Genomic DNA, 13,256 nt, shown 5'->3' on the forward strand with positions numbered 1-13,256 from the left:
AGTAGAAGGGAGAGAGATATGGCTGTCTAGAAGAAGTAACTTGACCTCAAAATAAATGAGATTTATTAGAGAAAAAACAAGGGGGGTGTGAAGAAGATAGTAAAAGCTATCTATTCTATGGCAGTGTGAAAATAAAGTGTTGATAATAGTATGAAAATTATGGTAAGATAATTTCAGGGACTTTTTTTGGCAAAGGAAAAAACAACAACACAAATCCTCTATACCCACAGCCGATGATAATCAAATATAATGTAGAAATGCTTGAGAAAAGTTCTGGTTGAACAACATGCATTGTGATAGACTGTCAGAATTTAGGGAGAATATATCCATGTCCAGAATCTGATTTTTCTCCTAGTATGCATAATGTGCTACTAGTCTGTAGTTATCTGTTTTCTGTGACAACTCTTCAGGATTCACACAAAATTCATATCGCCTCTTTCTTCTGCTCTTTACCACTTTCTGCTCAATACCATTGCTATTGAAGGCTTAGTTCTTGAGGTCCTTGGGGTTATTCTGGGTGCATTTTAAATGCAGCTATTGTTCTGGCATGAATAGAAGCTAGTGAAAGCATAGGTGGTAAAAATAAAATCTGAATATTTACAAGCAGAAAAATAGAGGTCTTAGTAAAAGACAAATGCTTCTGGTGTAAGAGAGGCATCTCAAAAAATGTGATTCCAGTGCCTTAGCCCAGGCATTTTGTTTAATTTTAGTGACATCCTTGGACATATCTTCCAGTTCAGTGTGGATGCCTCAGATGTCTTAGGTGCCTGTGATGGATGCACTCAATCCCTTGACCAAACCAGCAGTAGTTCAACAGAGACTTCAGAGGAGGTAAAGGCATGATCTGCAGGCAGTGCAAGATCTCCTGCAGTTCCATTCTGTTCTCTGAAAACCCACAAAGGAGCAGAGTGACACAGTGAGCATTGAGGCACAAGTGTGTGAGGAAGAAGTAGCAGGGACATGTTGTGAACCGACTGCAAGCCCCATTCCTTGTCCTTGTAATGCTGTGGGGAAGGAGGTAGGGAACTCGGCAGAAAAGTGGAGACTGAGAAGAAAGGACAGGGGTGGAGAAGGTGTTATAAGATTTGAGTTTATTTCTTATATCCTACTTTGATTTTATTGATAATGAATTAACCTAATTTCCCCAAGTTGAGCACATTTTGCCCATGACATTAACTGGTGAGTGGTCAGTCCCTGTCTTTATCTTGACCCATTAGGTTTTCATTACAATTCCTTGCCCCTGTGCTGTAGAGGAGGAGGACAAAAAAAGGAGGAGGAGACTGACAGAGTGACTTTGGTGGACACCTGACTTCCAGTTGGGGTCAACCCATCACAATACAGAAATCCTAGTAGACCAGTGTGCATAAAGATAATACTCTACCAGCTTCTCCTTAGCTTCACAACCCTGGCAGATGGCACAATTGCTTGAATTGTTTTCAGGGTTTTTCCTGACTTGTGCTGCTAGGTAAAAAGCTGTAGACACAAATTATTTATATCTGCCTAAAATTAATCAATTATTATTTTTTTCCTAGTCAATTAAAGTAAAGTTTAAGCAAAGTTTAAGATAAAATTATAAACAAAACATTATACATATGCTTCAATTCCTAAATACAGATTCATATAAAAAAATAGATAATAGTTCTTTTAATTCCAAAATGACAAATACATTTCTCATCAGGAAATAAGAATCAAGGTGCTATAACAGACTTCCCAAAATAATTTTTGGAAGCATTATGCACTTTCTGATGTGTGTACATTCATGTGATTTCTGAGAAAGTGCAATTATATCTAAAAAATGATTGATACAATGTAAAAGGTATGAAAAAGTATGGAGCAATTTTTTAAAACAAAAAATTAATTCAGAAAGCTCCCAGGTTTTAAAAATATTTTAGAACAGCAGTAGGATTTTATAAAGCAAAAGGCTCCCTTCTCTTATGTCTCTAGAGAGATCATCATCACAGTATAAATTTATTATATATTTGCATACATCAATATCTTCAAGATCTTGTTACATGTTATCTTGCTGTAAAAACAGACCTAATATGATAAAGTGAAGTATTTGATATATAAGCCTAACAGCAGACAACTGTATTAAACCAGATTCATCTAACACTGGTTAGGTCTCTGAGACCTTCAAAGTGAAATGAAATCACACAAGAGCTACAGAAGACCTGCACTGGCAGCAGGTGAGCAGAATATTCATCAGCATCTCAAACAGTATTAGATTCTCATGTGTAGGCAACAGAATCAAGCCCCTGGTGTGCAACCTGGGATTAACTGAACTGTTCTCTAGACATCACTGACTGTCCTGGTTAGATTTACATTGACTATAATCTAAATTCAGATGCCTGGTTCATATAAAGACACTTAGGTATAGATATAAAAAGACATTTGAGAACACACAGATAAATGCAGTTACTATTGAGCTGAACCCAACACCTAAAGCTCATTAGAATTCAAACAGAAATGCAAAAAAAAACTTCATTAATCTGTAAAAAATGGTTTTTTATTCATATTTTCTAATCCATTTTGCATACACATTAAATTTTTACACTCTGAAGATAATAATTTACAAGGTATGATCAGTGTCATATATTTTAATATTTTTGTGTTTATCCAGTCTTTACTTGTACTACTTCATGACCTATTTCCCATTAACATTTCCTATAAAGATGGCATTCAGCTGCCCTTACTGCCTTTGAGAATCAGTTCTCAATGCTTTTCTGCAAGGAGAGAAATTGCAATTAGCTTGGTTTCTAAAAAAACTTGACAGCTATAAAAGATTTTTTTTTTTCATGAAAGCTAGGTTTATAAGAATCATGCAGCCAAAATCTGAGGTATACAGTAATTTGACCTGTGTAGAATTTCATTCTAGTTATCTATTATGATTTTAATAATAAAATATTTTAGATTTCAGCAGAAGTAGTAATATTTAGAAGTAGCATAAACATTTCAGAAGATGGCAGATCCTATCTTTGTGATCTGACAACTAAAAGCGATCAGTTCAAAACAAGACAAGACGTGTTTTCCGTTACGCTAAGAAAAACTAAAAATCGTCAAACCCCCAGATGTTCCTGAGATATTAATGGTTCAGGTTCAGCTAATTTTAATAGCTGAACTCCACAGGGGTATGTCTTTCAAAGAATATGTTTTAGGCAATATACCTTTATTTTTCAGTAGCTTCTCATATGACTCAGAATCAGAATCTTTGACATGACAATAACAAAACAAAACAAAGCAAAAAAGCAACAATAACAAAAACAAAACTAAACAAAAAAGCAACAAGCATTAAAATGGGCCAAAATTAGGGCTGGGTTGCAAGTTTTGAAGATGTTTAATGCAGTACATGTAACACCAGAACTATCCAGAGAATGCTTGGATAACTTTAGGTCATCTTTATCCTGCCACAAATTGTTCACAGAATCACAGAATCATGAAGTTTAGAAGTAACTTCCAGAGGTCATTTAGGTCCTAAATGCATCTTCTGTGCAGAGCAGTTAAATCAGATTGCTTTGAGCTGTGTGCAGTAAGTTTCTGAGTATTTCTACAGACAAATATTCCACAATTTCTCTGGGCAACATGTTCCAGCATTTGACCACTCTCATATTAAGTACTGTTCACTTTTTTCTTGTGAAACTTCACAGCATGTTCCCTTTTCAGGCCCAGTAGGGAAATGATTGCTTTTTCCTCAGCAGAGATGTGTACAAGCATTGAAAAACAAGGTCACTGAAAGTTGCTGATTTACTTGTCTTTCCATAACTATTCAGTGTCTTCATTTCATGCTATTAAAATCAGAATTACCTCAGGTGTATGGAGTACAATGTCTTCACAGAAAGAAAGGAAAAACCTTGCAAACTCCAACAAATTAAGTTGATCCTCTGAATTTCTTAAATTTTATGCATGGCTATTATTTTCTTCTGTCTTCTGGTAAAATGTTTTGGGTTCAGATCTGAGTGAATGCAAGATTGGGAGACCAGGGCTAGAGAAGTGAAAGAACCAAACATGTGAGAATGATCAGCAGATGTTCCTATTTACCTGATACTGCCTAATGTGTCACCTCTTCATTATACAAAAAAGAAGCAAATGAGAACAGGGGTTTAACCTCTTAGCCTACATTTTCCCCCCTTTTTTATCTTCAACTCTTTTTTTCTTACTCTTCATTTTGATTTCCATTCTTAGTTAAATATATATATGTATTTATTATATATTCATGTCTATTTGTCCATATATAAAACCAAAATGAAATTAAACTCTATTATTAATCTGCAATGTTCTATTTTCATGCTTTAATCAAACTGAAGAATAGATGTGGGAAATGCAAGGCAAAGGTTAACATCTCTATCCTATTATAGCTGTAGTCACTTGAGACAAAGAAAGTGTATCTTTAAACACTCTTCTTTTTTCTTTTTTTTTCAGCTTACTGCAGTCTTTTTGCTTGGTTTTCAGTAATAAATTTGTTCAAACTCTGTGTGTTCTCTAAAGATTTCAAAATGTAGTATATACTTCAAATACTGATACCCACAGCCTAAATTATGTCAGCTGGAGTTGTAAGGTAAATGTTTGGTTCAAATCTTGCAAATAATGTTTGAGTTAACAAACCTTTATTCATTTCCTAATATTTTTTCACATCCTGAAGGTACTTCTACTGCATATTTAAGTATTATCTCAGAACAGTGAAATATCTGCAGCTTCCACAGCATAACAGCACTGGTCTTGGTGATCTAGGTGCCAAAAGAAACCTGTAATAACTCATTTGTCCAGGGCAAGAAGGAAAGCCTGGTGAAGGCTCTAGAGCATAAATCCAAAGATGAGCAGCTGAGGGAGCTGGGGTTGTTTAGGTTCAATAAGAGGAGGCTCAGGGGTGACCTTACCTTTCTCCTCAGATCGCAGCAAGAAGGGGATCACCCTGCAACCAGTGACAGAACAAGAAGACATAACGTCCAGCTGTGCTAGCAGAGATTCAGGCTGGACATCAGGAGGGATTCCTTCATGGAAGGGGTTGTTAAACATGGGAATGGACTGCCCAGGGAACTGATGGAGTCACCATCCCTGGAAGAGTTTAGGAAAAGACTGTGGTACTCATAGCCATGGTCCAGTTGACAAGGTGGTGTCCAGTGAAGGGTTGGACTTGACAATCTCAGAGGTCTTTTTCAATATAAATGATTCTGTGGTTCTGTGATTCTCACTTGCCCAAAATGTGAAGTTATTCCTTGTAGTATTAGATAAATACATGCCTGATCTGTACAACTCCAATTGTCAAATCTGATTACATAAAACCTGGAATGTTTTTCAGCTCTGAAAATCATCACATACAAATATCTGGCTGTGGGCAAGGGAAAGTAAATCTTACAGAAAAATAAAACTGTATATCTTTTAAAGATTGCAAAACAGGTTCAAAACAGTTTGTCAAGGTGTTTGACTAGTTTCAAATAATTGAAATTTGTCTTACATCCTCCTTTTTCTTTTAGTACATTTAGTTTTATTTATAGCTGTCCTTCCTCTGTCTTTTGTTACTTTTCTGATGTCACTTTTGTTTTAAAATCTCTTGTATCCTCCTTATTCCAAGGCATAATAAGTTAGTTTGTTTTTTTCCTTTTCAGGGATCCTAGGCCCTGGACACCAGAGAGAAAAGTCTGGAGGAAGGAAGACCTATCCTTGGTAACAAAGGATCAGATTAGGGAACACGTTAGAATTCTAGAACCATAGCATGAATCAAGTTGGAATAAATCTTTATCCAAATCACATTACATGGGCAGGGATACCTTCCTCTAGATTAGGGTACTCAAAACCTTTTTAACGTACTTTGAACACTTGGAAAGATTTGGCACTCACAGGTTCTCTTGGCAACCTGTTCTAATATCTCACTGGACTTGTAACAAAAAAAAAAAAAATTCTTCATATCTTATTTAAATCTCTCTCCTTTCAGAGTAAATCTATTACTCCTTGTCCTGTCACTCCAGGCCCTGGTAAAAAGTTCCTCTCCATCTTTCTTATAAAAGCTCTTTAAGACTCAGAAGACTGAGTCTTTTGTTTTACAAGATGAGCAACCCCAGTTCTCTTAGCCTGTCTTGATAGCATAGGTGCTCTATCCCTCTGATGATTCCCACTGCTATCCTCTGCACGTGCTCTAACATGTCCATGTCTTCCTTGTAATTGGTATTCCAGAGGAATTGGACACAGCACTCCTGGAGGGGCACTCATGAGAGCAGAGTATAGGGAAGGAATCATCCTCCTCCATCTGCTGGCCATTATTCTGTTGATGCAGACCTGGGTATGATTGACTTTCTGGGCTGCAATCATACAGTACTGGCTTATATTTTTTCAACCATCAGTATCATCAAGTCCCTGTCCGCAGGGCTGTTTTCAAAATATTCATCTTCATGGTACTAGGAGTTGCCCTGCTGACCCAGGTACAAGACTTTACACATTGTGGCCTTGTCAGTTTCATGAGGTCCACCTGGATGCACTCTTCAAGCCTGTCAAAGTCCCTCTGGAAGGTATTTCCTCCCTCTAGTGTGTCAACTGCATCACTCAGCTTGGTGTTCTTTAGATTCCACAACAGAGGTGTTTTACTTTCATGTATAAGTAGTTTTTCATTCAAAGAAAGCAAGTTCCTCATAATTTGGCAAAGAGTTACATTAGTATTCCCCTACATTAACCTCACTTTTTAACCTTACCCCCTGCATTGATTTGATTATAGAAGTTACATGCTGAAGTAGCTAGACACTGTGAAGGAAAAGCAAATTCTTTTATCTCATTCTTCCACCAAGCTCCTTGTTGGAGTCACAGTGTAAAACCTCAGCTCAGTAGGAAAATGTCATTCTTGCCCTTTGATGTATTTAAATTATGAGTCACATAGAACTACCAAGTATCTGGTTTTGTTATGAAAAGAGAAAATGATTACAAATGCTTTTTCAGTGAAGCTCTCATCTAGGGACTAGAACTATCGCTGAGATTAAGATAGGTCTCTTTTTTTGTTTCTTTTGTGACTTAAGGGCTGAAGTCTGTTCTCTCCCAAAGTATTATATGACTTCAGCATATCACTTCACAGTAACAGAGAGACTGGAAAAGGCACAAGTGGGTGCTTTTGGATAACTAAAACTCTCTTATGATAACACTTCATAAAAACTGAGTTGTTTTGCTTCGTTATTGTAGAATTTATTCAAGGAAAAGACCACAGAAACTGTCTTCCTTTAGGCATCAAACTTAGATATTTAAATCTGAAAAAGTCATAAAACTTTTGCAGTGAAAGGAGTGAGATGTGTACTTCCATTGTAGAGTCTTTGATGACATTCTAAGATTGACAGGTAAGAAAAGTCAGACGTTCTAAAATTTATATCTGCTTATTTGTCAATTCCCATACAGAGGATGAAATTCATGTAGTGAAGACCTCTGGAGCAGATGCAAATAAATGAAGAATGCTTTTTTGAAGGTGGATAGACTTGTCTTTTCTTTTCATGTAAACTGCTACACTGCCAAAAAAAACGTAGTTTATCTTTCAATAAATTAGGACTATTTTGGACAACGTGTTTGTATATGTATGTGTTCTTAGTGAAACTTGGTGAAAACTATTCCTTCTGGTATCAGAATGACAATGACATTTTGATTTTCCTCTTAAAAACTCAGAAAGAACACAAGTGGTCCTTATTTAGGCATTGGAGTGGGTTCTCCCCACTCCGCTTTGTCACTATATTTGCTGTACATGTCAAAGTTTTGGTTGCAGGGATGCTTCAGGGATGGCTGTTGTAAGAAGAGGTTGGAGCAGCCCAATGCCAGGGACAGACAGTTCCTAATAGGTCTAGAGCAGACTTCAGTCTGTGGAAGAACACATGCTGAAGGAGAAAATTGTGAGGCAGGAGAGGCAGAGAGGAGCTGATATGGACTCCTATCACTTAATTGGCCATTCCATCCTGACCACTCTGGGAAGCTTGGTAGAAAAGTCAGGAGAGAAATAGTGAAGTTTAGTCTGAAGAAGCAGGGTTAGAGGAGAAGTGGGTTTTTTAAAATAATTTGTCTTTGCTTCCCATTACCTGAATCTACTTTACTTGAAGATAAATTCCATAATTTTTTCCCAAGCTGAGTTTGTTTTGTCCTTTATGGTAAATGATAAGTAGTCTCCCTATGTTTATTTTGACCCATTAGTTTTTTCTTCCAATTTTCTCACCTGGTCCTGTTGAGGAGGGAAAATAGAAAAATTCTGGGTGGGTATCCAGCTGCACAAGTTCTTACACAACCATAATCACAAACAAGCTATTTTTCTCATGAAAATAGCTAGGACCAAGAGGTTATTCTTTGTCATCTCACATCATTGCCAGAGGCAAGGGGGAAGGGAGTCCCTTCTGAGGAAAAGGGTTTCCATATGGTCAAATAAATGTGGCAGAGGGAGAGGTGGGGTAAGGCCAGTTCTGAGCCTGATGGAGCATCTGGGGAATGCTGGTTCCAGCTGGAGGGAGTGGTTGGGTAATGCCAGCTCCAAGCTGGGGGACAGTGGGGGTGATGTGGCTGTGGTCAGGTTGGACACAGTGGAGAGAATCTTGCATGTGAATCACGCTCTCCCCTTGGTACACTTTCTTTCTTAATATTGTTGCTGATACTCTTTGTTTTCTTATCTTGTTGCTGTTTCCAGTACATTTTTTTATCTCAACCCCAGATCTTTACCTTTTCTACCTCCACTTCTGCTCTCCAGCCCACTCCAGGGGGAAGAGGGAGGGGGAGGAGGAGGAGGGAGAATCTCAGTGGGAGCATTAAACTGGGAAGTAACTTTTCTAACCAACAACACTCAGTTTCCTTCCCAAAAAGTATTTTAATCTGATTGTTATTGCAAATATGATATTTTTATATTCAAATTGTCTTCAGATACACATTACAGAGATTTGAATTTTTTTTTTTCAAATCTAAGTTAATTAATTTAGCTATCAGATCTTAAAATCATATTAAAATGTTATGGCTTCTTATGAAGATTTCTTATTAATGCTGACAAAGCTAATTTCCCAATTAAATGCAGCATATTTATAGGAACATGGCATTGTATCTGAACTTATTATTTAGGCAGTAGTGTAATGAATCTCACAGCAGTGCCACACTCTCCAGGCTACCCATGTTTTGAATCCTGGTCATCATTATGAATCATGCTTCTTTGACACACCTGATTGCTCTCTTTACCTCTCTTACAGAGGCTGGGCTGGACTGTTTATGTCTATCCCTTGTGCCCTAGAGAAAGCAGGGCTTTGTATGCCATTGATTCAGGCAGTTCTCTGAGCACACAAAGATGAGACTTATCTTCTAAATCATCATAATATGTAATGTTATGTCTAGCTTATCTCTAGCTCAACTCAGTACTGTTTAGTGAAAGGCAAAATAGAAGAGTACCTACTTTAAAGATAAATCAACTGTCTCTCACTACAAATTCCTGTGAGGTCTCAAAAAGATTTGCTTTGTATGGTAATTTTTTTTTAAAGTTTGGCCTTTTCTTTTAATTATCTGCATGGAAGCTTCTGGTTGATGAGCAGTATAAAGATGTGGTTCTTCATATCTGATGCCTAAATATGAATTTATAAATACTTAGACTTGACAGTTTTAACTTCAAATACAGTTCTTTACTATCCTCAGATGCCTTTTTCTCATCACTCCTCTCACAGAGTTGTTCTTGAATATAGCTGACACACTATATAACCAGACCTTTTTATCTCTTTTAAAACACTGTGACAGATGTGTAAATGTTTTAACATTTACAGGTAAATATTTATATCTGAGGTATTTTTTATCGGTTTCCTGTTATTTAACTATTTGTGTGTGTTTTTTCTGGTGGTGTTTAACATCTAAAATTTTTTTTCCACTAAGAAAACCCAGTGTAAACTATCAGTTTTGAAAACAGTACAATTGGATATTTGAATAACTCTGTGAACTCAGCAGTAGGACTTAATGAATAGCAATGTTTGCAGCCTCAGTAACTTGTTCAAATTCTACATGCTACTATGTGAGAAACTTTCAAATTTCATCACAAATTATGGTTTACTTATAAGCAGTTAAATGTATAATTTTCTCTTTCACCCAGTTTGGCAGATTTTTTATTCAAGGAAAAACATAGAATTTAACTATTTTAATCTTTTTTTTATACTACAGAAATGGAGAATCAATATGTATAAAGTGTTTCTGAATTTTAACTGCTTTCATATTAACTGAAGTCATCAATATAATTGTAGCAAAAGTCAATATTTATCTGACTGACATTTCAACCTGTTCCTTTTTGGTATGTGTAGAGTGTGAACTAAAATCATTCTCATGGTCCCAAAATTTTAATACTGCAGATTTAATCTTTATTTTTGAAAAAAAAAAATTGAAGAGTAAATTCAAAGGAAATCACCACTCCCATTCCTTCCTATAACAGAGTGAAACCTAAAGATTTAGCCAGGTATTTGAATAACATGTCTTGAACAGCAAATCTGAAGTGGGAATTGGTTTACTTCACCTCCAGATACAGAGATATAAAATATTCAACATCCTAAGAATTCCTGTCTCTTGCATGTGTCTCTTTTTGGAGTTTTTTTGGAAATATGAGGACAGCTTCATGTGAGGTGGAGATACAGGTCTTCACTACAGTTTTTGTGACTTCATCTGAAAAAAACCCACTATCTAAGAACTAAGTCTCCTTTCTTGCATTTGGAGAGTGTAGTTAGTGAGGAGTGTTTGTTGTAGTTGTGGTATGGAATTCAAAATCTATCTAACTGGTAAATTAGAACTGTCATATTATTGACAACCCAGTAACATAAGACAGGAGAACTTACACTTACTTTCTCTAAACTAAAAGAAATACCAGAGAAAAATTCTACTGTGTATGCAAAGAATACGATAATCATTCTAGACCCTTTGGGATACCCAAAACTGTGTGAAAGAACCCTAATTATTTCTTACATTTTTAACCCCTGTGCAGGGATCTCATATGGTACTGCAGAAACATAAACATTACAGTCAAGCAACAAGAGAAGGAGGCTAAAATAACATGTGTTTGTGAGTGTGTTTGTACTTATATGAAGCAGGCAGTGACATCTTCAGCTACAAGTTTAAAAGTGAATGATAGGCAGTTGTAATGTATAGTGAAAGACATTGGTAAATCACTTCAGTGGTAATGCATTCTTTGGAAATAAGCCAGTCATTGGCAATAATTCACTGCAAGTATTTTCAATTCCGCTGTTTCCAGAACTTGGGTTATATATCAAAGTCAGAGTCATCATAAGGCAAAACCTAAAATCTTGTATTATTCTTACTAATTCTGAGAGGAATAATTCCATCTTTTGGTTAAACAGTGTTTATCTCAGTGGTGACTGATTCTGCAGAAGTTAAAGCCTGTCTTGTACAATTATGTCAGTAGAATATTTGTATTGTTTTGGTAGACTAGCCCTGGCTAACAGCCAAACACCAACCCAGCCACTCATTCACTCCCCTTCTTTTGGGAGACTAAAGAAAATAGGGGAAAATCTAGTGGGCAGAAAATAGGACTGAAAATCTAGTGGGCCAAAATAAAGACTGGATTGGATCAGATTTCAACTGATTTTTATTAGTTAATTCAATAGTGAATTTCTAGACCAATTGTGGAACATTTAGGTAAAATTTTATTCCATTTCTCATAACATATCATATTTCTCAGAATATAAAACTAACACCAAGAAAATTCTCATAAATTATGACTTTACACCCATGCCTTACACACATGCAATTTAATCTTTAAAGTCAGCTGCTTGTCAGCAGATTTCAATGTTGAACTACTTGACAGAAGGGGAAGAATGAGAATATTGTCTTCTGATTTTTTTCTTTCTTTTTTTAAAACAAAAAGAAAATTTTGTTGCTACAATTCCTTGAAGATTCAATATTAGTTCCTCTATGTTAACAACAGAGTGAGAGCTTTCTGGGCTTTAATTTGGTTGCTACTTGCATAGTTGTTCCAGTGGTAGGTAAACTATCATTCATAATATAAAAAAAATATTTATCTTAAAATTCTGTTCTCTATTTCACTGATATATTCATTTTATTATGAAAGCATCAGGATATTAACCTTCACAGTTTTTAAATGTTGAGAGGATTCTTGAACTTGTAGGCACTGTGTTCATAATGTCATAATAAGAGAAAAAAATGGTTTTAGATGTTAGTATCGTATTGTTCAGAATATTAATGCATTTTACATAAAGCAATAACTGGATTAAAATAAAAATTAAAGAGGAATAAACCCTACAAAAAAAACATAGGAAATCTGCTGGAGAAGTCAAAGTCTTCCTCTTCCACCGAAGCGGAGTAACATGAGTATTGGATTATGTCTTTTATCTGTTTCTTTTGTCTCTGGATTTTGCTGTAGAGCAATTTAGTGTCAGCAGAAAGCAAGTAGGCCTTCAAGTGAGGTCCTTTTCCCCCAAAACTCACTAGTGTGGCTATTTTATTTGACAGTTTTGTTTTTCAAGATGAAGAACAAACTGAATCACCTTATTTTGTTTTCCATTCAACATATTTCTCTAGTAGATTGTTAGGCACGTAATGTCAGTAAAATTCTGCTCTCCTTACCTTTATCTGTAGTTCTGTTTTAAGACTGTACTCCATATACCACTGTGAGGACCTACAAAGGTCTTGCAAGAGAAAGTTTTCAGGTACTGTATATCAGCTACAGGGGGCTTCCAATGAGTCTACTGTCCTCCTTGAGTAAAAGTGTCCAAAGAGATCCTTAGAAATAAAAAATAACCAAACAATCAAAACCATTTTGATTACCTTTTACTTATATTAAATCAAAACATTTTTCCCTTTCACTTTAGTAGATTATACAAGGATAAAAATGTGCATGCTGACATGCTTTATAACTGCTAAGAATTCAGCCATAGAATGTTTATTTTGAAATATTACCTTGTCCATACAAAGAAAATACAGTGAAACAAAAATAAAAGACAAACAAACAAGTACACTGAATAGTGTAAGATCCAGAAGCAAAGCATGTAACAAACACTAGAGCAAAATCTTCTTTTCTCTCAAAAGTGTAGTAAAACATATGAATATTTAATGTTCTGTTAGTTCCTTTCTACCTGCATAAGAGCTATTAGTATTAATACAAATTACAGCTTCTGAAGCCTCAGATGTTGCATTCAAAGCTCATTTTCTGCTATCATTAAAACATGGCTTTTTGAAAAGTGATTTACTTTATTTTCTAAAATACTACTCACAAGGATGCTTTGACATAATTAAGTCAATAACATTACTTAGAACCTCCACATAAAGGTAAT

General features: G+C 35.8%; 1 long non-coding RNA gene across 1 annotated transcript in view; it reads right to left on the reverse strand.

The window, feature by feature from the left end:
* LOC139591846 (uncharacterized) overlaps positions 1-13,256 on the reverse strand; it is a 114,946-nt gene that overhangs the window by 54,086 nt on the left and 47,604 nt on the right. Inside the window, exon 2 of the long non-coding RNA XR_011679777.1 lies at positions 12,550-12,705. This is a non-coding gene — a long non-coding RNA (uncharacterized lncRNA). The remainder of the gene's footprint in view (positions 1-12,549; positions 12,706-13,256) is intronic.

Source organism: Agelaius tricolor, unplaced genomic scaffold (assembly GCF_023055355.1).
Source record: "Agelaius tricolor isolate 1412-34295 unplaced genomic scaffold, bAgeTri1.0.p SCAF_7, whole genome shotgun sequence".
In the NCBI taxonomy this organism is placed as follows: Eukaryota; Metazoa; Chordata; class Aves; order Passeriformes; family Icteridae; genus Agelaius; species Agelaius tricolor.